Below are 22,895 nucleotides of genomic sequence, written 5' to 3'. Positions count from 1 at the left end.
TCCACAAAAATTTTCAAAAATTATCTGTGCACAGTGGCGCACGCCTGTAATCCCAGCTACTTGGGAGGCTGAGGCAGGAAGATTGCGTGGGCCTGGGAGGTTGAAGTTGCAGTGAGCCGTGACTGTACCACTGCACTCCAGACTGTGTGACAGAGCAAGACTCTGTCTCAAAATAAGTAAATAAATAAATAAAAATTTAAAAAAGTCTAATCACTGAGAATGGAAAGGCCTCAAGTTAATTTCAAGTAGCACTCTTTGTCATCTTATTTCTATAGGGACTTTGCTTGTGTCCCTATAGAAGTTGTGTGTCTAACCAGGGTGTTCTGTGCTACACTGGAACAGAGTGAACAATTTGTTCTACAACCTTTGAGTTTCAGTTGGAACAGCTCCCATTACTAACTGTGAATGTAGACATGATGACATTCCTTGTGTAATACCAGTAAGCATCCACTTATCCTTCTCACTGTACTTGTTGTAGCTGCTTAACATTGTGTTTTGTTTTGTATTTCTATTTAACATTCCATACCCAATAGCAAGAAGGCAAAAATGTCATGAAATTGACAGAACATGTAAAAGTGTGTTTGCATCTTCAGATGAAGAATTACAAGGAAAAATTTTAATTTTACATTTCATTGGGGAATAAGGTACATTATTAATTTTGATACTTCTAAAAAATTAGAACAACATATTAGGAAAACTTTGTCCTTGTTGGATTTCATTCAAATTTGCCAAGACTCTTGGATATCAATACCAAAGCAGACTTTCAAAATTACTCTACCCCAAAGCCGAACACATATCTCCAATGTATTCTCAAAGGATGAAGGCTGAAAATGGGCATTGTCTTAGGCCAGGTGGCTGGGCTGATTTTCCACTGCATTGCTCTACTCCCAACTGAACACACAAATTCGTAGAACCTTTTTGATCCCCTTTCTCCCTCTGTCCTTCCCCTACTGCCACTTTTATGTCTTGACCATTCCGGAAGAAATGACAAATGGTTATCCTGAGGTCATTTTTGAACGAGAGCAATAACAATAATATTGATAATAAAATCCAAATTCAGAGAAGATCTGTATTTGATTCAGAAGCTAGTGTGTTTGTGCATGGTGTTAAAGGTGTACTAAGTAGGTATTAATCTTATTTTCTCCTTTCATTTTACATGAAAGCTGTCATTATTGGGATAAGAATAAAATGAACATAAGTATGATAAATGATAAGTGCACATGGGCGTCAATATACCACTCAGAGAGAGCACTGCTAATCAACCGGTGCAGTAGGCTAACGCACCATGTGAGCAGGCATCTCAGGGAGAGTCTAAATTTGTAACTCAGGGAAGCTTGGCATTTAGCTTGAGCTGCTTTTGGCTTAAGGTGAAACAAAGGGTACAATCATGTGTGGATTACAGCAGCAAATCATGTTTCAGAAGGTGCCTTTGCAAGACCATGTAAAACACAGAACCAATTCTATATCCCTAACAAGGCCCAGCATATACATGAGTTGTTTAATGAATGTTAAATAATGTTAATAAAAATGGGTGAGAAAGTACTGTGCTTATTTTTTTTAATGAACAGTGAAAAGAAAGAGTAAGAGAATCAATTAGTTCTCAGTTTGAAAGCTCTGCCTTATATATTAAATCTGATGAACACAATTTTAAAAATGCAAGTGCTGGAGTCTCTATGCTATTGGGAATCTGTCATCTTTTAAAACATACTTTTTAAACTTGATTCTTAATTATTAATATATTAATGATTCCCATTGCTTTTGATGATCTCAAGATCTCTTACACAGTTTCTTTGTTAACGGCAATACCATTTCTGTTTCCCTTATTCCAGTTAGCCAAGAAGCTAGGGAAGTAGCAGGTTTATAGTTCTGTTATTTCAACTAAAATGCATTTCTTATATCCTTAAGAGAGGAGAGGAGTAGATAGCAATTGAGCTGCATAGAAATATGGTTGGCTGGGCTCATGTTGGTTAAGGAGACTGTTGGAAGTAGCAATTCTGGAATGATTAGTGGCTCTTTGTGACATCAGTCACCTTGGATCTTACTTCCGGTATTTTAGAAGTGTCCCTGTTGCACTCCCTTCCCAGGTGGCTGATGAATTAATGATTATTTACTGAGCATCTACTATGTGCCTGATTCATTGTTAGGTACCTAGAGAGCCACAAAGAAAATGATACAGTGAAATAGAAAACCCGTGCTTAACTAGCAAACACTACCTTCTGGCTGAGAGTTCAGGAACGAGTTAGAGTCTGAAAAGAAAAAAAATACATCACCTTGACTAGAAAGAGGAAGTAGATTAGATTCCTCAGTTTCCATTTTCCTACCTACCACCACAAGCCCCTACTCTCATATTCCTGTTCTAGACCCAATGAGGACTTGGTAATAGGTAAGCAACTGCTGAAGGACAATACAAAAAGTGGAAAGGAGAATAACCATAGGGAATGCAGCTAAAGACTAAGAATGGTGGATGTAGTGAGAGTGCAAATAAGACTCCTCACATCTTTAACATCATAAGCTAGCTGACATCAAACACTAAGCAGCAAAAATAAGGAGACAGCAGTGGCTGTGAGGTAGTTGCCAGCTTTATTTACCACCAACTAAATCAACATTGTGCTCTGTTACTTAAACTTACATTACTACAAGTATATAATCATAATTCTTGGTCTATATGCCACTTATTCCCATGAATATTGAGCAAGAATAATATATCAATATAGTAATATACTTCAACCTTCTCTCAGCAAGCATTCATCTTCACTGTCTACTATTTCAGGCCCTTTGTAGGTGCTGGATAAACAAAGATGACCAAGACATGTTCCCTGCCCTCAAAGAGGACAAAATCTAGAATTTTCTTTTAAAATGTGCTGATATTGTTGCTACACCAGAGTCATGGTCATAGTTGGTTAGACATATTGGTTAAATATAATCATTTTGTTGGTAAGCCAACAAAACTTGAACTGCTTTAGATAATAATTTTTTATAAGGTCAGACATGAAGGAAGGATTTGAATAGATCACAGGGATAAAGAGCATTCCAGATTGATGGAAATATGTAACTAAAAAAGGGTCCAGTCTTTGAAAGATAGCATGGCACCCACCTGTACTGACAGGGGTCAAGGTAATTGACTGAAATAAGGTGAGAAAGAAGAGGATTTCTGCATTGCAGATAGTGTAAATAAAGTCCATGGAAAGAGATTTGGCCCTGAAGTCAGGAGATCTGGGTTTAATTTTACAATCTTGAGCCAATCAGTCTTAATCTGTCATCTTTTAATTCTCCTACTCATAGAAATGAGGATGAGAATATATATTTGTCTATCCTGTAATTCACAATTTCACAGAATGGTTTCTAGACTGAATAAGAACCTAAAGCAAATTGCTTTGAGCTGTTGGAAGAAAGATACTATTCAGATCCAAGGAAGTATTTTAAGATCTTATATTCACACACTTTTATATGTGGTTTTGCTAAAATAGAAACATTAGTTGGAAGTTCATCCTGCTGTTTTGGTAAAATCAGTAAAAATGTCTTCCTGATTTTTTTCTGAGTGTAAGATAAAATTTATTGTCCTCAGCTAAGTAGATTATCGGTCATTTTCTTTGAATACCCATATCTTAAAAGTAGAATCTCTTTTATTTATAACCTAAAAAACGACATGTGTACTTATAAAATTTCATGTAAAATGAAGCATGTTAAATGCATGTGATAGTTCTTAGTCCTGAGTTTGTTATTCTTTTCTATGTAATACAAATAGAATCTTCCCTAACTTAAATTTCAGTAGTTTCAAAATGGATTAATACAAATCAGTTTCTTTCAAGCATATAGTTTAGGGTATTTTTAAAAATAAAATTACTATCTTACTTGTATACTACTCAACTGTATTTGAACAATGATATTTGTAGAATAGGTAGATGGAAACTTCATTTTCATCCCACAAGTAACTAATGCTCAGCTATCAGTTGAGGTCATACTGCCTCTTAAATCTAAGGAAGATTAACTTGATTCCTTATTTTAAGTCTTGAGATTTCAGTTCCTTCTACAGTAGGTTAGATCATGCATCATTTTGCTATTTTGTTCATTCTTTCCCTGTTCTGTCATATTGTCTCAGAGGTGGAAGCCATCCTGTTTACCTGTTTTTAACAGATAAATGTCTCACAAAGAACTTTTTAGTATTAGCTGAGTTTAATGATAGTTTGGGGAAATGGAAAGGGTTCACAGTGCACCATTGTAAACATCAAAATTGCATATTAAACATCTCGGTCCTTTAAAAATGTCCATCTGTAGGTATTTTTGAAAATCAGGCTTTAGCGTTTCTCTGTGTTATTTATTTATTTATTTATTTATTTATTTATTTATTTATTTATTTATTTTTGAGGCGGAGTCTTGCTCTGTCGCCAGGCTGGAGTGCAGTGGCGCGATCTTGGCTCACTGCAACCTCTGCCTCTTGAGTTCAAGCGATTCTTCTGACTCAGCCTTCCGAGTAGCTGGGACTACAGGCGCACGCCACCATGCCCAGCTAATTTTTTTGTTTTTTGTTTTTTTGAGAGGGAGTCTTGCTCTGTCGCCCAGGCTGGAGTGCAGTGGCGTGATCTCGGCTCACTGCAAGCTCTGCCTCCCAGGTTCACGCCATTCTCCTGCCTCAGCCTCCCGAGGAGCTGGGACTACAGGCACCCACCACCACGCCCAGCTAATTTTTTGTATTTTTAGTAGAGACGGGGTTTCACCGTGTTAGCCAGGATGGTCTCGATTTCCTGACCTTGTGATCCGCCCGCCTTGGCCTCCTGAAGTGCTGGGATTACAGGCTTGAGCCACCGTGCCCGGCCACGCCCAGCTAATTTTTGTGTTTTTAGTAGAGACGGGGTTTCACCGTGTTGGCCGAGATGGTCTTGATCTCTTGACCTCATGATCCGCCTGCCTCGGCTTCCCAAAGTGTTGGGATTACAGGCATAAGTCACCACGCCCGGCCCTTTCTCTGTGTTTTTGGAGCCTCCCTCTCCTCTCATTCTCTTGAAAACCAAACATAAAATGAAGTTAAAATAAATTATTCTTATTTTTGTAATACAGAAAATTTTGAATCTCTCTCCATTCTTAACTCATGACTTTGTAGTTATACTTTGCATTGCCACTTTTCCAAACCTGTGTGATTCTTTCACTGTGAAGTCTTGATGCTACTATAATATTTTTTGTTATTAAATATTCTATGTCAAATATATCTCAGACTGATTAAACCACAAAATTACTAGAAGAAAATTTTGTTGAAATTTTTTTTTTAATTTCAGAAAGTGGGAGGACATTATAAACATAAAATAGATAATAAATTACAATATTTAAAAATGTATAGATTGGACCACATGACATTTATTTTGTCCTTACCTCTCAAAAAAATGAAATAATTAAACTTATAAGATTTCATCCTTGAGTCTCTTAAATGTTTTTTTCAATTTATTGACATGAAATTCACATAACATAAAATCATGTGAAATTGAACAATTCAATGGCATTTAGTACATCCACAGTGTTGTACACTGCCTCTATCTAGTTTCAAAATATTTCCGTTGTTCCAAAATAAAACATATCACTAAACAGTTTCTCCCCACTGCCCCTTCCCCTAGACCCTGGCAAGCACCAACCTGCATTCTGTCTTTATGAATTTACCCGTTCTGGGTATTTCATATAAATGAAATCATACAGTACGTGATGTGTCTGGTTTCTCTCACTTAGCATGTTTTTGAGGTTCATCTACAGTACAGTATAGGAGTATGTATCTACTATACATATTAAAGTATGTTTCTGTGCTTCATCCCTTTTTATGTTTGATAGTATTCCATTGTTTGTGTGTGTGTGTATATATATGTCTATCACGTATTTTTGATAGACTGTATCTTTTTTTTTTTTTTTTGATGGAGTCTCGCTCTGTCGCCAAGGCTGGAGTGCAGTGGCGCGATCTGGGCTCACTGCAAGCTCCGCCTCCCGGGTTCACGCCATTCTCCTGCCTCAGCCTCCCGAGTAGCTGGGATTACAAGCACCCACCACCACGCCCGGCTAATTTTTTGTATTTTTAGGAGAGACAGGGTTTCACCGCGTTAGCCAGGATGATGTCCATCTCCTGACCTCATGATCCGCCCATCTCGGCCTCCCAAAGTGCTGGGATTACAGGCGTGAGCCACTGCGCCTGGCCTCTTTTGTTTCTTTTTTTGAGACAGGGTCTTGCTCTGTGGCCCATGCTGGAGTAAGGTGACACACTCATGGCTCACTGCAGCCTCAACCTCCTGGGCTCAAGCCATCCTCCCACCTCAGCCTCCTGAGGTGCATGCCATCGTGCATGATTAATTTTTAAAATTTTTTGTAGAGATGCAGGTCTCACTGTGTTGCCTGGGCTGTTCTCAAACACCAGGCCTCAAGCAGTGCTCCTGCCTTGGCCTCCCAAAGTGCTGGGATTATAGGCCTGAGCCACTGCACCTGTATCTTTTAGAGTAGTTCTAGGTTCACAGCAAAACAGAGTGGAGGGTACAGAGATTGCCCACATATGCCCCACCACCTAACATTTTAAAACACCTGTAAGCCTCCACAATTATATGTAAACATCAAGAGTCAAGAAATGTATCATAAAGTAAATATGAGTTAAAACCATAACACTTCTAGAAGGAAACATAAGAATAAATCTTTGTAACATTGGGTTAGGCAATGATCCTTTGGATAATACACAAAAAGCACAAACCTTAAAAGAAAAAATTGATAAATTGGATTTCATTAAAATAAAATAAAAATTTGCTTTTTTTTTTTTTTTTTTTTGAGACGGAGTCTCACCCTATCACCCAGGCTGGAACGTAGTGGCGTGATCTTAGCTCACTGGACCCTCCACCTCCTGGGTTCAAGCAATTCTCCTGCCTCAGCCCCCTGAGTAGCTGGGACTATAGGCGTGCACCACCACACCCAGCTAATTTTTGTATTTTTAGTAGAGACAGGGTTTCACCATGTTGGCCAGGATGGTCTTGATCTCTTGACCTCGTGATCTGCCCACCTCAGCCTCCCAAAGTGCTGGGATTAAAGGCATGAGCCACCGCATTCGGCCAAAAATTTGCTTTTTAAAAGACACAGTTGAGAAAATCAGAATACAAGCCAGAGATAAAATATTTGCAAAACACATATCTGATGAAGGAATTGCATACAGAATGCATAAAGAACTCTTAAAAGTCAATAATAAAAGGGCTAACAAGTCAACTGAAGAAATAGGTAAAATATTTGTCAGGTAATCTAAACCTGATGAAATGTCCCTGACCTATCTGCTAGCTAAAAAACAAAAGCCAGGGATTGGCAAATGTTTTCTGTAAGGGATCAGGTAGAAAATATTTTAGGCTTTGAGGGCCACACACGGTTTCTCTCACGTATTTTGTTTGTTTGTTTGATTAAACCATCCTTTGGCTAGGCCTGGTAGCTCCCACCTGTAATCCCAGTGCTTTGGGAGGCCCAGGCAGGAGGATCATTTGAGGCCTCACAGGCTATACAAAAATAGGCTGTGGGCAAGATATAGTCCTAGGATCATAGTTTGCTGATCTCTAGCCTAGGCTTCAAGTAGAACAAAGGAAAAAAAACAACCATGCCCTATCCTGAAAAAAAAAAAAAAAAGAGAGAGAGAGAGAGAAAGACCTCACCAAAACAAATAAACAAAAAAAGCCCTCACTTACCGAGAATTAATAATAACATCTCTGTCCTTAAATGTGTTGATGTTTCCAATCTTCAGTATCTACATAGTCCAGGAAATCCCAAGCCAATTAAAGTAGATCTGGGTAGGTAATGCTGATAGATGCTCAGGGGAAGCAAAAACGTAATTTCTGGAAAGCATTCTCTCAAATCAGATTTAGAGGAGCAATGCATGACTCAAACTAAATATTTTAAAATGGAAAAGAAAAACCCCAAAGAATTTCTCTGTTGGAATTGTCAAATATTTAAAATGTTGAAAGAGAAAACAAAATTGAAGATATGTCTAGGATCCTCAATGGTCTTTAGGTGTTCTAAAAAAGAAAAAGATGTGTAAGAAATAAAAAATAATAAGATGAACCAGTATATTTAGAAAATATTCAAAGAAAATTTATAATAATTAACACCACAGTAATTGAAATTAGAAACAGTGGATGAGTCAAGGAGTAGATTGGACATGGCTGAAGAAATAATTAGTTATCTAGAAGGTAGATCTAAAGAACATACAAAATACAGCACAAAGAGATTGAAAATATAACAGTTATAAAAGACAATGGCTGGAGTGAGATGGGCTAAAATAATTTAATCATAGTTTCAGATAGAAAAGAATACAGGGAGGTATGAGGGGGTAATATTCAAGGTGAAATACTGAGAATTTTTCAGAATTGAAGAAAGTCCTCAAGCTTCATATTCTGAATGCATAATGAATTCCTAACAGGAAAACATTTTTAAACTTATATGATAGTAAAATTGCAGAACACCACAGTAAAAGAGAGCTTAAAAATGACTAGAGAGAAAAGACATTTTACACAGAAAGGAATAATAAGCAGATTGACAATGTAAGCTAAGGCATATAAAATAATAACATTAAGGTGCTGAAAATATAATAGTCAACATAGAATTGTATTCTAGCTAAATTTTACTTAAAACGCTGAAGGAAAATAAAGATAGTTTCATGAAAACAAAAGCAAATTACCACCAGTGGACCTCCAAACTCTGAACTTCTGGCAGGAGGAAAATTATCTCAGATGGAAGGTCAAGAGAGGCTTATGAGTAAAGATACTCAGAAATATGTGAATACATTTAAAATAGATTTTTCTGTGAGAAAAAGAAAAGGAATGTTTGATCTGAAGTATAAAAAATGAGCAAGGGCCGGGTGCAGTGGCTCATGCCTGTAATCTTAGCATTTTAGGAGGCCAAGACGGGTGGATCACGAGGACAGGAGTTCGAGATCAACCTGGCCAAGAGGGTGAAACCCCGTCTCTACTAAAAATACAAAAGTCAGCCAGGCGCAGTGGCGGACGCCTGTAATCCTAGCTACTCGGGAGTCCGAGGCAGGAGAATTGCTTGAACCCAGGAGGAAGAGGCTGCAGTGAGCCAAGGTCACGCCACTGCACTCCAGCCTGGGTTACAGAGCAAGACTCTGTCTGGAAGAAAAAAAAAAAAAAAAGAGTGAGAACATGTAAAAATGCGAGGAAGTTGATTGTTCTAGAGACAGGTATGTTCTGGAGAAGGGAAAAGATAATGGTGAGATATGCAAAGGATTAGACTGTCATGTCAGATACACCTAAATCAGAGACCTTACCCGGTGTCAAGCTTGACTAATCATTTCAAGGATACAGCAATCAGGAGTCCTAGGCAGAGTAGTTTCAAGGTCTTGAACCACCAGTGCAGCTCCTTTATTGCAACTTCATGGCATGTGCTCTGGCTCAAATAATTCATGAGGTCTCCAAGTAACAGTAATGTAGGCAAGAATGTTACTTTTGGAAGGGATCCATTCTGTCATAAAAACAGCTTTATTTTATGTAGATAGCTACATAGCTTATTTAACGTTTAAATGCCCTGTATGCCCATAGATTCCAGGTTTGTTTACCATAAGCAGGCACAGCCTGCTAAAATCATTCATTCTACAGATAAGGACTACTGTATTCTGCTAGCAAACCATTAGTGTGTCAATATAATATTTATTAAGAGATTTTTTCAAGTTGCCTTATTGTTTCTTGGGGATGAACCCTTACTCCTCAAAAGGGGAATAAATAGATCCTGATGTGCCTCTTAATAATTTTCTTCCCGATTATTAACTTTAGATGTTAAGTTAAATATGTATGATAAAATCATAATGTTAACTCGAAAAACATATATATTAATAAAACATGCGACTTCCAACCAATGGCATGAAAATACTTGGAATCAAATGTAATAACCCTTGTTTAATCCAATGGCAAAACAAGCAAGGCATATAGAGTGTAAAATAAGACATTAGAAATGATTTCAAATATGTTAACAACCATATTCTAACCAAAAGAAAGTTGACGTAGATATATTACTATCAAACAAAATAGAAATGAAGGCAAAACATATTATTAGAGACTCTAAAAATCAACCTTATTGATACAAGGTTTGTCTTTACCAGTTTCAGTTCACCAGTAATATAGAACCATTTTAGACAAATATGCACCAATAACATGACCTTAAGACATACAAAGCAAAAATGGATGACTAAGAAGTATATATTGTCAATTTCATTATCATAATGGAAGATTTTAATACACTATTCTCATAAAAGTTAGTAAGAATGTGAAAGATTTGGGTACTATAATTTTCCTGCTGGATCCAATGGACATTTCTAGAAACTTGTACCCCCAAATTAGACTACATATGATATGCACAGGACCTTCTTGAGAACACACAAAATATTTACAAAAGCAGGCCATATTCTAGGCATAAAACAAATATAAACATATTTCAAAAAAGTAGTATCATATTGCACATACTCTCTGACTACAGTGGGACCAAATTGGAGACCAATAACAGAAAGATAACTATGTATGACTAGCTCTTAAAACCCTATCTGCTCTTGGATTCTGTGAACGCACATTCTATGGATATTGTTCTCTACCTCTTTGACAGCTTCTTAGTCTTCTGCAGGTTCATCATCTTCTACTTGGCCATCAAATGCTCATTGTCTCAAGGCTTAGTCCTAGGCTCTCTTGTAGGCTCACTTTAGAAGTGTAACGTTCAGCGTAATAGCCACCAGCTGTGGATATTTACTTTTAATTAAAATTACATACAATTTAAAATTCAGTTCCTCTGCTTGAGCTAGTCACTTTACTCAAGTATTCACCTGTTACACATGGCTCAGTAATAATTCATAAAAATATGAAGGATTTGACCATATTGGGATGTGAACTATGTTTTAATCCATTTTGGATTCATTACTTTACCAAATTTGAGGATTATTGTCTTTCAAAATAACCATAAAATCCGCAGACGTTATGTACTCAAATATTATCTTTTACCATTCTCACTATTGTTTCCTTCTGGAACTCCAATAATTAATTTACCTACCCATGTATCTGTAGGCAAACAATTTATGGACAAAAGACAAAATTTAAATGGACATTAGAATATTATTAGAACCAAATGATAAAGATAAAACACAAAATGCATGTCATGGAACAAAGCTACATGTTTTGAGGGAGATCTGTAGTCCCAAGTGCTTACATTAGTCAAGAGGAAAACCTAAAAATTTTTGTACTAAACATTCAGTTCAAGAAAGTATTAAAAGCAACATCAAAATAAATTCAAAGAAAGTAGAAAAAAAGAAATAACAAGGTAAAAGCAAAAATCTTCTTGTTTAATTTTCTCTTTTGCTTGCTCCATTCCAACCACACAAGGGGCTTCAATGACCTTTGAACACGCCAGGCACTGCTTTTACCTTGCCAGATGCTGATGTATCTGCTTCTAATGCTTTCCCTCCTGAAACCCACATGGCTTGTTCCCTGCTCTTACTCAGGCCTTTGCCCAAGTGGGACCTCGCTGAGGCCTTTCCTCACCCTCTGATACAAAATTACATCCCTATTCCCACACTTCATAACTACTCTACCTTGACAGAATTTTTCCATTGGAGAGATCACATTTAACACAGAATATACTCTTACACGATTATTTGTATGTCTCTTTACATTAGAACGTAAGTTTCATCAGATAAGGGAGTTTTAAACTTTTTGCCTGAAGCACCTAGAAGAATACTCAGCTATTAATTGAAAATTGATGACTGTTAGATAACTAACATTGATGAATATAAAAACAAAGAACAATAATAGAAAAATAAAGTTAAAAATGCTTCTTTGAAAAATGTATAAAATAATTCGCAAATTTATTTTTCTAAGTAAGATTTAAAACGTAATTTGGATAGTAAGTGCCATTTTATCTCAATATATTTGATAAACTAGATGAAATAAATACATTTATTACAGAATGCTATTTAGAAAAAGAAAATGACTTAAGAAGAAATAGAAAATCCAAGAGATAAGTGTCAATTTGTCCAAGAGTGAATTCCTACAGGCTGGCTTTCCTGGAAAAGGAGTTGGACTCATGAAGAATTCCATGAAAACTGGCCAGAGCCTAGTGCTTAATATGACCAGTCCTGGAAGAAGGCTCACAGAGTAGATCAAGCCACTAGCCAATCATGTCACGTAGCTGAATTACAAGTTTTGGGACTTCAGCAGGAAAAGGACTGGTGCTCCCTAATTCTTAAAAGCTAAGGTGGTCAAAAAACAGTGGGTACAGGGTTCTACTTGATTGTACTGCTGTAATCGCAGGACTTGCATTATAGTTCTTGATCACATCAGAGTGCTCTTCCAGGCCATGACTATTTAAGAGCATGCCATATGCCATCCCTGATTTCACCAGAGAAGAACCTAATCATGCAGGTTAAACCAACTGCAGCTCAATGGCCAGAATTTCTCCTATAGGAATCTGATGCTCAGCCTTGCAAGATCCTGTGTGCTGCTCTAGAATTCATTAGGCAATGGTGGAACTTCAGGCCGCGTACTGCTCCTGCCTCTGTTGTCTCTCAAAAAAAGCTTTTCCAGAATGAAAGTTGTGTGTCCTCTCTAGACGTTCCCTTCCATTGGGAGAGTAAACCCCACAGATTTTCAATAAAAGAAATCACATTAGTTGTTGCAAAACAAACAAACAAACAAAAACAACAAACCTAGAAACCTTTATAGTTGAATTCTACAAAATATTCTGGGAACAAATAATTTTCTAAATCTTACATAAATTCTTCGAGAGAAGAGAAAAAGAAGAAAGACTCTCCAACTAACTTTTTTAACAGATTAGCATATTTTGATATCAAAACTGTATAGGAATGATACAGTCCAGAATGGCCAATATTACTGGTGCACATAGATGTTTAAGTGGTAAAGAAATATGGAGGGAGGTAAAATGGAGGCAAGAGGAAGAAAAGCGTAATGGCAGTAGTATCATCTTAGTATGTTAATAGTAGGAACACTACCAGAGAAATAATATCTGTATCTTCTAGAACAAGTGATAGAGACTTTTTTTTTAAGAGACAGAATCTTGCTCTGTTGCCCAGGCTGGAGTGCAGTGGCATGATCATAGCTCACTGCAGCCTCAAACTTCTGGGCTCAAGAGATCCTCCCACCTCAGCCTCCTGGTAACTGGGACTACAGGTGTGCACAACCACACCTGGATAATTTTTTAAAGTTCTTTTGTTTTGCAGAGATGGGGTCTCACTATGTTGCCCAGGCTTGTGGGCTTAAGCATATTATTTACAGTTACAAAAGGAACGATAAAAGCATTTAAACAATAATTTAAAAATTGGCTGGTGAATAGGCTAAAGAATGGTGAAAATTTTGAATTACATACCCATCTGTAGTATAAGGAAGTTGAAATATATATTTTACTGCTAATGGATTAAGAAATAAAGGATTGATCAAGTTATTTAGAGATATTGCAGTAACCATTAGAAGAATTAGATATTAAATGTTAAAAGAGGGTTTCCTCTGGAGAGAGCGTCTAAGAGAATGTGAAGCTGAATTAGGAGAATATTGCTTTTCTTTATAAATCTTTCTGAACAATTTAATTTCTAACCAATACATTGCTTTGGTGAAAAAATAAAATTTGCTTACTCCAAGCCCCTGTTTAAATTTAGTTAATAGCTTCACACTACTTGAGTAGTGATAGATACTTAGAACATGTAAGACCCTTCGGAATGGGGCCTCAGTTCCACCCTCCCTCATCTCTCTCCCCTCTCTGCACTAGATACAGTGATCTTCCAGTTCCTCAGTGTCATACTCTCTTGCACCCCAAAGTCTTCATATCTTGATGTTCTCTCTGTCCAACATGCCTTTCCTCATCCCCATTGCCTTAGTCCACGGAACTAAGGCAGTTTTCAAATCTCAGATCAAAATCCCCTATTTTGAGAAGTTTTTCTTGTTTACTTCCCTCCATGGTCTGCCAGGTTTCTTTTTCATATGCTCCCCTCATATGCTCCCCCAGAGTTGTATTCTATAGCACATTTTTATTTTGAAATTACAAATGATTAATGTAATTAATACATATCATTTTAATGTACATATTATTAATATGCAATTTCAAAATAAAATAAAATTATATGATTAATATTGGTCTCCGTGATTAGATACTAATGGCCATAATGTCAAGAGTCTGTATTTTTTTCATCACTATTTCTCTGCCGCTTAAATGGACACAAAACAGGTGGACCAGGCATAGTGGTACACAACTGTAGTCCCAGCTGCTCCAGAGGCTGAGGCAGCAGAGTTGTTTGAGGCCAGGAGTTTGAGATCAGCCTGGGCAACATAGTGAGACCCCATCTCTACAAAACTGTTTTAAAAAATTATCTGTGAGTGGTGGCACATGCCTGTAGTCCTAGCTACTCAGAAGGCTGAGGTGGGAGGATCCTGTGAGCCCAGGTGTTTGAGGCTGCAGTGAGCTATGATCGTGTCACTGCACTCCAGCCTGGGTGACAGAGTGAGATCACCATCTCAAAATAAATAAATAAATAAATAGGTAAATAATTATTGAACAAATAAATGAGTCATTGATTGAATAATGAATGATGAGGAAACAATTTTGGGCCATTATAAATAAATGACAGTTTCCAATTCATTTTTTCCTTTCATCTTAAGACGGTACCATCTTAGGGTTTATGATTTCTGTTTTAAGATCTCTAGTTCATGTTTGTTTTTGCTGAAGTTCAGCAAGTTGCACTTGATTTTTGAGATATTCTTAGTGGTATAGAGCGTTAATATTGCCTTCATACTCTCAGAGGGAGCCCTCATGATTGATAGTATGCAGAGCTCATAATGGGATATCTGGGTTGCCTGTGTTCCCTTGTTTACAATCCAGGGCAACAGCTGGTCAACCTTCCAAAGTATTCATCACTGTTTTGGATTTCTACAATGGCAAGTTCTTCAGGGGCAGAAATTTTTTCTCCTTATTTCCATTATTCATTACAAGGATTTATTTGAATTGCTTTGCGTCATTTAATGCTTACAACAATGTTGTTATAGATGAGGAGTCTAACATTTAGAGATTAAATGTCTTATTGAACATCATGTAGTTAGTAGAGGTAGAGCAGGCAGAGACACTTTTTCAAACTCTTTGTAAAGTGCTCTTTATGTCTCTTCTTTCCTCTCTTGTCAAAGAATCACCAACTATGGTAGAATTGAATTGTTGTGCCCAATTATTTTCTACCTCCATGAAAGAGACTTCTACATTCTCACCTGTCATCACGCAATTCCATTGTCTCCCTGAGGAAAGAACATACTTTCCGACTTGGCTATGTGAGTTACTTTGGTCAAAAAAATGTGAATGGGAGTAACATATACTATGTCTACACAAAAACTTTAGGCTGGGCATGGTGGCTCATGTCTATAATCCCAGCACTTTGGGAGGCCTAAGTGGGAGAATTGCTTCAGCTTAAGAGTTCAAGACCAGCCCAGGCAATGTAGTGAGACCCTATCTCTACAAAAAAAAAAAAAAAGTAGCTGGGCATGATAGCATGTGCTGGTAGTCCTAGCTACTCAGGAGGCTGAGATGAGAGGATCACTTGAGCCCAGCAGTTTGAGGCTGCAGTGAACTAGGATAATGCCCCTGCACTCCAGCCTGGGCAACAGAGAGAGACCCTGTCTCAAAAAATAAAACCAAACAAAATGTAAGATCCATTGGTTGTGGCCATTGCTCCTTTCCTTCTACCATAAGAACAGCATGTTTCATATATGGGCTGCTCTTTCAACCTAGATCCCAGAATGAGGAAGAAATGCAACAGAGCTAAGACGAAGCTGTTCTATAGCTGACATGTAATATGAACAAGAAATAAACATTTGTATTTCTAAGCTACGAATATTTGCAGATTGTTTTTTACAAAGCATAACTCAGCAAATGCTGACTGCTATACTAACTAACTTAGCAATTACTATATGCTTGGCAGAATACAAGTATTGCATTCTGTACTGTACGCCAAGTACTATACGCTTGGCAGAATAGTAAGCATTTTGCATATAATGATATCATTTGATCTTTATACAAACCTATGAAGCTGGTATAACTATCCTATCTTCCATATAAAGAAAGCAAAGCTTAGGAAGGTCATGTAAAGAGTGGGGTAGATTCAGGGTTGAAAATCAAGCTGTATGACACCTGAGCATTGTTAATTAACTCCTCCATCAAAATCCCTCCATCCATCCCAGGACACATGAGACCCAATACTTTAATGGACTAAACTTCAATTTTTTAAAGACCTTGAAACATAAAATGACATGATTTATTAAGTACTTTCAAGATCTGAATTACTCAAATGGGTAGAATTAGCACAATAGGAGATGTGTCCATTTATTGCTTCTCGGCTCAAGAAACCAAGCCATGCAGAGAATCTTACTCTCTGACCTGTGCATTGGGGAACATCCTCTGTAATAGAAGATTTAATCAAATTCTCTCTATATAACTATTTCTATGTTTTGCTTTTAGCTTCTATGTTTATGGTTCAAGCTCAGCTAGGGGTATAATTATTTTGAAAGGCAGCAGAAAGAAAAATCATCTAACATTAAGTAGATCTGATGTATGGTCATCCTTTCAAAACCAACTAGATATTTAATATTTGACATATCACCCTGATCCCAATTATCTTATGTGTAAAATGGAGCTGAAAATACTTCACAGCTTATTGACTGGGAGCTGGAAATAAATGATCTCTGCAGGAATTATATAACTCTAAGCGTGATGATTAATTTGTTCTATGTTAGGTCACAGCCTAATGGCTGAGACATAGAAAAAGAATGGTATAGTGGAACAAGAATTGGTTTGGAAGACAAGACCTGTATTCTGCTTCTGCTGCCAGTTTCTTTTATGATTCTCAGCAAATCATTCATGTTATCTGGACCTTGTTTCACCATTTCATTGTCCATTTTCCTGTCTTAAATAATGAGAGGATAGGAGAGTATGTTCTCTTTTGCCTGTTAGCTTGAAAAGGCACTGATTTTAAACTGAATAAGTATAAGTACTTTACATTTAGTGTTTCAAATGCAACTATAGGATGAGCGTACGACAACATACACCACGTCATCAAGTTCAAGGTGATGTGAACATTTCTTACAGAAAGAATTATATTTATCTATATTCTTTCCAATGAATGTTTGTCTTTTTTTCTTGCACACCTGTATTTAGTACAGATTCTTTCATGAAATAAGTGATCAGTAACTTTTTCTTTTTGATGATAACCTTTTTCGCGTTTCTAATATTTTGAAAGCCGGTGTTTTAGTAGTCATTTTCTGTAAGGCCACATTAGTCTATGAAGCAAAGTTTGATTTTAGAATATCAAGGTAGCACCAACTGCCCTTTATCTACACTGATGGCTTTCTATATTGTTAGATTGGTTCAATTCTCTTATTCCCATTATTTAAAGTATATAGTTATACGGACTACACTTGATAAATGTATGTATAAAAAGTATAAATACGTATGCCAGTGTGATTTTAAATGTCATCCTTCAATGCTCATATGAAAAAAATGGAATGATATGTGGGATGGTAGATTCAAATTAGATTTCTCACCTAACATTTTTAATATTTGGTTTCTTACTAAGCAAATAAAATAGGTGATAATGTATTAAAATCTTGCACCTGAAAAATAGTCATTCTGTGAATGGCTGACAGCACTTTAGGGTAGCATTAAAGTCACCATGTTTTCCTGTTTCTGGGGAGCACTGTCACAGTGCTTGATTACTTCACCTAACAGGCTCTCAGAAAGATGGACCCCAATGTGGCAGCTTGTAGCTACACATTAGCGCGGTTTGTGTTACAGCCAATTGCCATCTGACCTCGCTTCCCAGCAGAGGCAGTGTAGCGCCATCTGTACATCTTTTAGTCACATTAAATCATGTCATCTAAAGGGTCTCTGAATGTGAACAAGTTTACCTTATGCTTAGGAGAGAAATTAGTCAAACTGCTGAACTGCAAGTCCATGTTCATTCGCACTCACCAATTTTCATATTGTTTTAATCTTTCCTGGAGTGATAATAATACTGTCAGAGACTGCTATCTGTTCAAAATCAGCTACTGTCATAGCTAGAATATCACTAAAGATTTTTTTAAAAAGATCATTAAGGTAATTTGAACTTTTTGTTTATATGCCAACTAGGTCCCAAGGTTGGAGTCTGAACTACATTCCCAATCGGGACGTGGATTTTTCAGACATAACTTGGCCCAGGGGCTTCCTTGCTAATGTATATTTACATGAAAGACCAAGGAATTTCATAAGACACAAGCTACTCTGAAAGAGAGAATTGAAATGACCAGGTCTATTGAAGGGACACCTTCTGGGCCCATGGGCATGGATATGGCCTAGGTCTGCACAATCGAAATATGCCATTACCCTAGGCACAGTAATTTTCTCCCCCGAGGAATGCACATGTGAGTAGGCTAAGGCCAATCAGAGCTCTCCCCAGGATTTTCTTTGCAGAGAATAGGGTAAGATTGTCCCTTTGAGATGAACTTGCTAACCCTGAAAAACATGATTATGGTTGTGCCAGTGACCATCTTAATGGAATGGAGAGTAAATCTGCTTTATAACTGGGAAGACAGAGTCCTCATTACAGTACTTAAGCTTCTACCTTTATGCCAGCCAGACTGGAGCAGAAGTAGGATTTCTGGACATTTGGACTTCAAAATTGCATAAGCCTTTTTTTGTTTGTTTTTCACTTGCTTGTTCAAGTCCATGTTTCTCAAAGTGTGATCTCTGTAGCAGCAGCATTAACATGAGCTGAGAACTGGTTAGAAATGCTCATTGCAGGGCCCTATCCCATACTTTATAAATCAGAACCTCTGGGAATAGGAAAGAAGTATAACAGACTCTCCAAGTAATTCTGATGCATTAATGGTTGAAAAACACCGGTTTAAGTTATTGTGAATCAAGTTTCTAGCCATCTTCAATTGGCCAAGTCCTGATATAGTAGGTGACAAATAAGAACTTTCATAACAGTGCTAATAGTAATCAGAGAAGTATTTTGGTTAAAAAGTGTTCCTACTTGACCATATCAGAGACTTAGTTTTGAATAAGGAGACTCTCTCAGGAGACTCCTGGAGTATCTGCTCTTCGTTTAGCCCCATGCCAACCTAGCCTCAAGTGGAGTCACAGGCCCCTGAGAGGTAAACATTGAAGAATCTGTTCCATCCAGGACTTCAAATTATTAGAATTTTAAAATTGTGGAGATATGGAGAGGAATCTTCTCTGCAACTTTGTGTCAGCTTGAACACATTCTATTTAAAAGAACTGCTTAATTTTAATTTCAATATCTATGTTTAGAAGAGAACCTTTATAGATTGTCTCAAGGGGGAGATTTAGTCCCTCAATCTAAATATCTCTGCCTTTGATCCAAATCATTCCAATTTACTTCAACATAAGAGGGTGCCTTTTTTCAACTGGCTTAATGCTGGATACTGTGTCATCAAGGTAAAAATATAGTCAGCAATCTCTTGTGAGCTAATGGCATAATAGCAGTATGTTCCCTGATTAACAATTAAAATATAAAATGTATGCTTCTAAGAAGTATTGCATCCTTGATCAAAAAAATTAAATAAAACAAAAGCCACTGTCCTTCACATGCTTATGAATGCAGAATATGCCACATGGAAAGCACTGGGTTTCCTTTAGTGTTATTTTTAAATATTTAGACATCTCTGAGATGCATGTTGATGATTTGGCATATTTAATTCTCATGATACCTTCTTTTCAGAGGATTTATGCTTTGAAACATATCTAAGAGCTGAAAAATTATTGCCTTAATTACAAAAATAGTGTCTTTTTGTACACTTTGTGTATTTCATAAGTTTGAGTATGACTACCCGTAATTACTTATTAATTGTAAGACCTGGACTAACAAACAGAAATATGTTCATCTCTAAAATTCTTTGCAAGGATATTGACAAAATTGACAAAATGTTTAATTAACATTTAGTTATAATTAGAGGTTACATGATATAAAGTTGCCTTTTGCAAGCTGTGATTGTCTCCACAGTTCAGAGGCCTTGCATGGATGGGAACTCTATGGCTATTAATAGGAGCAAGTTTCCTGTTGGAAGCATGTGTTAGTATATTCCTGTCGGAGGTATGTGTTAGTATATTCCTGTCGGAGGTATGTGTTAGTATATTCCTGTCGGAGGTATGTGTTAGTATATTCCTGTCGGAGGTACGTGTTAGTATATTCCTGTCGGAGGTACGTGTTAGTATATTCCTGTCGGAGGTACGTGTTAGTATATTCCTGTCGGAGGTATGTGTTAGTATATTCCTGTCGGAGGTACGTGTTAGTATATTCCTGTCGGAGGTATGTGTTAGTATATTCCTGTCGGAGGTATGTGTTAGTATATTCCTGTCGGAGGTATGTGTTAGTATATTCCTGTCGGAGGTATGTGTTAGTATATTCCTGTCGGAGGTATGTGTTAGTATATTCCTGTTGGAAGTATGTTTTAGTATTTTGCAGAGAGGCTTCTTTTCCAAGACCCAAGTAGGCTTAAAAATTCCATGGGTACATATATCAGTATTTTAAAGAAAACTATTTCTGAAATTAGGGTAAACGTGAAAATCATCATCAAAACCGAAAGCCAGATTGTTCTTGGTCCTTATTGATAGTCTCCTAAGCCACTGCAACAGAATTCATGGAAAATTGTTATATCAGTTTTAACTGCATATATGTTTATTGCCTTTTTAAAACCAGTGTAACAGCAACAAACAGGCATAAACTTTGAGGTCAAACAAACATTTGTTAAAATTCTGGTCGCACCAAATATGTACCAGCTGTATGGAGTTAGGCAACATACTTTCTGTGAGGCTTTGTTTCTTTAATACAAAATGAAGATAATTAACACCAATATTCCTAACACCATGTCCTACAATGTCCAGGATAACAAACCTCCACTCATCTTTTGAAATGCGGCAACATGGATGCAACTGGAAGCCATTATCTTAAAGCGAATTAATGCAGGAAGAGAAAACCAAATGCTGTGTTTTCTCACTTATAATTGGGAGCTAAACATTGGGTCCTCAAGGACACAAAGATGGCAACAGTAGAAACTGGGGACACATAGAAGGGGAGGCAGGTGAAGAGGGTTGAAAAATGAACTATTGAGTTCTATGCTCAGTACTCAAATAACAGGATCATTCCTACCCCAAACACCAGTATCGCACAATATACCCAGGAAACAAACCTGCACATGTCCCCTCTGCATCTAAAATAAACATTGAAGAAAAGAATAAAATTCAAAGAAATGATTACCAATAAAATAAAATGCAAGGTGATTTAGAACTTTGATGCTCATGGTATATGTAGGTCTATAAGCATGATTACCAACAATGCATTTTCAGTCTAAGAGGATAAATTTTCCAACCGGAAAATGACCATTTTTCAGTCAAGGGTCTAGTAAGTGTATTTGCCCTTTCGTCCCTCAGGGTCACTTTTTTTTTTTTTTTTTTTTTTTTTTTTTTTTTTTTTTTTTTTGCAAAACACTTCTCCTGATTCTCTAGTCTGGACTATATGATCTGCCTTTGTGCTTCTTCAAAACTGTATTCATTCTGCTATCAACAGCTTTTAGAATATACTGTCTTCTGTCTCTCTTATCCATTATAATGCATGCTCCCTGAATACTGAATTGATATATCATTTGCTTTGAAATTTCACCATCTACTTCAAGGTAAAGCATTTGTCACAATCAGTAAGAGTTGTTGATTAATTATAGTCCCCTTTCCTTTATAAACTGTTTATGTATTTATATGACAAAAATATGAAATTAGAAAACTGGATAAAATATAATGTTGCAGGGATATGGATGTGTAACAAGCCTCTTGTGCTGCAGGTGCATGTGGATTGGTGCTGCCCTTCTGGAAAGCTGTCTGTCGTACTTAGCCAAATCAAATATATACTCACTTACAGCCCAGCAATTCTGCTCCTAGGTACGTAACATAGAGAAATTCTCAGAGAGGTGTGTAAGGGGATTTGTTAAACGATGCTAATGTTAGTGTTCTTTCTGGTAGCAGAGAATTGGAGGCAATCGAAGTGTCTATCTCCAGGGGAGTGGACAGATCTAGTGTGGTTGGCAGCATGTATTACCTACTGTACTCTGCTGTACTGTGCAGCATTCAGTAATAATGGAGCCAGATAGGTGAATATCCAGAAACATGTGTGAATCTTTAAAATATAACGTTGAGTGCAAAGATCTAAGAACAGTAAACTATAACACAGTGTCATTTAAAATGTATGCACACAAAACAGCAACACACATTTTAACTTTTTGAAACGATTTAAACTTTTATTTTAGATTCAGGGGTACTTTATTACCTCAATCTTTGTATGTTGCATGATGCTGAGGTTTGGGGTACAACTAATCCTGTCACCCGCGAAGTGAGCATAGTATCCAGTAGTTATTTTTTCAACCCTGGACTCCTCTCCCTCTCCCTTCTGGTAGTTCCCCATGTCTATTTTCATCTTTATGTCTATGAATACCTAACGTTTAGCTGCCACTTATAAGTGAGAACATGCGGTATTTGGTTTTCTGTTCTAAAGCAAATATTTTCAGGAACGCCTAAGACCAAACTAATGTATGTCAAATGCATTGTAATGGTTGCTTTGGTAGGAGAAAGAAAATGAGAATGCTGAATGCCGGTAATAGGAATAAAAAATAAAAAGAAAAGAAAATGTATAGGAGGTTAAAAGAGACACAAACAAGAAGTCCTATAAGACCTTTTACAAAATTTGCATAATTGAAAAAGCACTGACAAACCACAAAGATTTCTAAAGGTTAGCAGCTATCAATTGGCACTGCTAAAAGAGGAAGACGTTATAGATTATAGAAAGGGAATAACTTAGATGCTGTTATCTAAGAATAAGC

This window comes from Symphalangus syndactylus, chromosome 5 (assembly GCF_028878055.3).
Source record: "Symphalangus syndactylus isolate Jambi chromosome 5, NHGRI_mSymSyn1-v2.1_pri, whole genome shotgun sequence".
NCBI lineage: Eukaryota > Metazoa > Chordata > Mammalia > Primates > Hylobatidae > Symphalangus > Symphalangus syndactylus.
The sequence above is the reverse complement of the archived record's forward strand: the minus strand, read 5'-3'. Positions refer to the sequence as shown.